This window comes from Ambystoma mexicanum, unplaced genomic scaffold (genome assembly GCF_040938575.1).
Source record: "Ambystoma mexicanum isolate Mex_15411 unplaced genomic scaffold, UKY_AmexF1_1 Mex_scaf10, whole genome shotgun sequence".
Lineage (NCBI taxonomy): Eukaryota > Metazoa > Chordata > Amphibia > Caudata > Ambystomatidae > Ambystoma > Ambystoma mexicanum.
In genome coordinates this window covers 3,462,501-3,465,000 of record NW_027182325.1, presented here as the reverse complement: position 1 = coordinate 3,465,000, position 2,500 = coordinate 3,462,501, and the positions used below count along the sequence as shown (strand labels likewise).

Below are 2,500 nucleotides of genomic sequence, written 5' to 3'. Positions count from 1 at the left end.
TTGGAGCACAAAAAAGCCTACAGCACCTGGTATTCCCAGGCGGTCTCCCATCCAGGTACTAACGAAGCCCGACACTGCTTAGCTTCCGAGATCAGACGAGATCGGGCACATTCAGTGTGGTGTGGCCGTAGGCTCTGGGCCTTGTGAGTTTTGTACTTTTAAGCATCTAGTCGGCTAGACCTTGCAGTTTTGAAAGGCAATTGAGAAATGGCTCACTTCCTGAACTTGGAGTACAAAAAAGCCTACAGCACCTGGTATTCCCAGGCGGTCTCCCATCCAGGTACTAACTAGGCCCTACACTGCTTAGCTTCTGAGATCAGACGAGATCAGGCGCATTCAGTGTGGTGTGGCCGTAGGCTCTGGGCCTAGTGAGTTTTGTACTTTTAAGCATCTAGTCGGCTAGACCTTGCAGTTTTGAAAGGCAATTGTGAAATGGCTCACTTCCTGAACTTGGAGCACAAAAAAGCCTACAGCACCTGGTATTCCCAGGTGGTCTCCCATCCAGGTACTAACTAGGCCTGACACTGCTTAGCTTCTGAGATCAGACGAGATCGGGCGCAATCAGTGTGGTGTGGTCGTAGGCTCTGGGCCTCGTGAGTTTTGTACTTTTAAGCATCTAGTCAGCTAGACCTTGCAGTTTTGAAAGGCAATTGAGAAATGGCTCACTTCCTGAACTTGGAGCACAAAAAAAGCCTACAGCACCTGGTATTCCCAGGCAGTCTCCCATCCAGGTACTAACGAGGCCCGACACTGCTTAGCTTCCGAGATCAGACGAGATCGGGCGCATTCAGTGTGGTGTGGCCGTAGGCTCTGGGCCTTGTGAGTTTTGTACTTTTAAGCATCTAGTCGGCTAGACCTTGCAGTTTTGAAAGGCAATTGAGAAATGGCTCACTTCCTGAACTTGGAGTACAAAAAAGCCTACAGCACCTGGTATTCCCAGGCGGTCTCCCATTCAGGTACTAACTAGGCCCGACCCTGCTTAGCTTCCGAGATCGGGCGCATTCAGTGTGGTGTGGCCGTAGGCTCTGGGCCTAGTGAGTTTTGTACTTTTAAGCATCTAGTCGGCTAGACCTTGCAGTTTTGAAAGGCAATTGTGAAATGGCTCACTTCCTGAACTTGGAGCACAAAAAAGCCTACAGCACCTGGTATTCCCAGGCGGTCTCCCATCCAGGTACTAACTAGGCCCGACACTGCTTAGCTTCTGAGATCAGATGAGATCGGTCGCATTCAGTGTGGTGTGGCCGTAGGCTCTGGGCTTAGTGAGTTTTGTACTTTTAAGCATCTAGTCGGCTAGACCTTGCAGTTTTGAAAGGCAATTGTGAAATGGCTCACTTCCTGAACTTGGAGCACAAAAAAGCCTACAGCACCTGGTATTCCCAGGTGGTCTCCCATCCAGGTACTAACTAGGCCTGACACTGCTTAGCTTCCGAGATCAGACGCAATCAGTGTGGTGTGGCCGTAGGCTCTGGGCCTAGTGAGTTTTGTACTTTTAAGCATCTAGTCAGCTAGACCTTGCAGTTTTGAAAGGCAATTGAGAAATGGCTCACTTCCTGAACTTGGAGCACAAAAAAGCCTACAGCACCTGGTATTCCCAGGCGGTCTCCCATCTAGGTACTAACGAGGCCCGACACTGCTTAGCTTCCGAGATCAGACGAGATCGGGCGCATTCAGTGTGGTGTGGCCGTAGGCTCTGGACCTTGTGAGTTTTGTACTTTTAAGCATCTAGTCGGCTAGACCTTGCAGTTTTGAAAGGCAATTGAGGAATGGCTTACTTCCTGAACTTGGAGTACAAAAAAGCCTACAGCACCTGGTATTCCCAGGCAGTCTCCCATCCAGGTACTAACTAGGCCTGACACTGCTTAGCTTCTGAGATCAGACGAATTCAGTGTGGTGTGGCCGTAGGCTCTGGGCCTAGTGAGTTTTGTACTTTTAAGCATCTAGTCGGCTAGACCTTGCAGTTTTGAAAGGCAATTGTGAAATGGCTCACTTCCTGAACTTGGAGCACAAAAAAGCCTACAGCACCTGGTATTCCCAGGTGGTCTCCCATCCAGGTACTAACTAGGCCCGACACTGCTTAGCTTCCGAGATCAGACTAGATCGGGCGCAATCAGTGTGGTGTGGCCGTAGGTTCTGGGCCATGTGAGTTTTGTACTTTTAAGCATCTAGTCAGCTAGACCTTGCAGTTTTGAAAGGCAATTGAGAAATGGCTCACTTCCTGAACTTGGAGCACAAAAAAGCCTACAGCACCTGGTATTCCCAGGCGGTCTCCCATCCAGGTACTAACGAGGCCCGACACTGCTTAGCTTCCGAGATCAGACGAGATCGGGCGCATTCAGTGTGGTGTGGCCGTAGGCTCTGGGCCTTGTGAGTTTTGTACTTTTAAGCATCTAGTCGGCTAGACCTTGCAGTTTTGAAAGGCAATTGAGAAATGGCTCACTTCCTGAACTTGGAGTACAAAAAAGCCTACAGCACCTGGTATTCCCAGGCGGTCTCCCATCCA

General features: G+C 49.9%; 8 non-coding genes and 4 pseudogenes across 8 annotated transcripts in view; all 12 read right to left on the bottom strand.

The window, feature by feature from the left end:
* Positions 1–14: 14 nt before the first annotated feature.
* Positions 15–133, bottom strand: LOC138541155 (5S ribosomal RNA). The gene has a single exon (XR_011289170.1). It is a non-coding gene; the product is annotated as a 5S ribosomal RNA (ribosomal RNA).
* A 106-nt stretch (positions 134–239) lies between these two features.
* Positions 240–358, bottom strand: LOC138537185 (5S ribosomal RNA). The gene has a single exon (XR_011285329.1). It is a non-coding gene; the product is annotated as a 5S ribosomal RNA (ribosomal RNA).
* Positions 359–464: 106 nt separating this feature from the next.
* On the bottom strand, positions 465–583 carry LOC138542567 (5S ribosomal RNA; annotated as a pseudogene).
* Positions 584–690: 107 nt separating this feature from the next.
* Positions 691–809, bottom strand: LOC138540459 (5S ribosomal RNA). The gene has a single exon (XR_011288506.1). It is a non-coding gene; the product is annotated as a 5S ribosomal RNA (ribosomal RNA).
* A 106-nt stretch (positions 810–915) lies between these two features.
* Positions 916–1,024, bottom strand: LOC138543063 (5S ribosomal RNA; annotated as a pseudogene).
* A 106-nt stretch (positions 1,025–1,130) lies between these two features.
* On the bottom strand, positions 1,131–1,249 carry LOC138541272 (5S ribosomal RNA). The gene has a single exon (XR_011289281.1). It is a non-coding gene; the product is annotated as a 5S ribosomal RNA (ribosomal RNA).
* A 106-nt stretch (positions 1,250–1,355) lies between these two features.
* On the bottom strand, positions 1,356–1,464 carry LOC138545592 (5S ribosomal RNA; annotated as a pseudogene).
* Positions 1,465–1,570: 106 nt separating this feature from the next.
* Positions 1,571–1,689, bottom strand: LOC138551249 (5S ribosomal RNA). The gene has a single exon (XR_011294976.1). It is a non-coding gene; the product is annotated as a 5S ribosomal RNA (ribosomal RNA).
* Positions 1,690–1,795: 106 nt separating this feature from the next.
* LOC138546788 (5S ribosomal RNA) lies at positions 1,796–1,904 on the bottom strand (annotated as a pseudogene).
* A 106-nt stretch (positions 1,905–2,010) lies between these two features.
* On the bottom strand, positions 2,011–2,129 carry LOC138541812 (5S ribosomal RNA). Its single transcript, XR_011289808.1, has one exon. It is a non-coding gene; the product is annotated as a 5S ribosomal RNA (ribosomal RNA).
* A 106-nt stretch (positions 2,130–2,235) lies between these two features.
* On the bottom strand, positions 2,236–2,354 carry LOC138550682 (5S ribosomal RNA). The gene has a single exon (XR_011294430.1). It is a non-coding gene; the product is annotated as a 5S ribosomal RNA (ribosomal RNA).
* A 106-nt stretch (positions 2,355–2,460) lies between these two features.
* LOC138549287 (5S ribosomal RNA) overlaps positions 2,461–2,500 on the bottom strand; it is a 119-nt gene continuing 79 nt past the window's right edge. Inside the window, exon 1 of the ribosomal RNA XR_011293069.1 lies at positions 2,461–2,500. This exon is cut by the window's right edge and continues 79 nt beyond it. This is a non-coding gene — a ribosomal RNA (5S ribosomal RNA).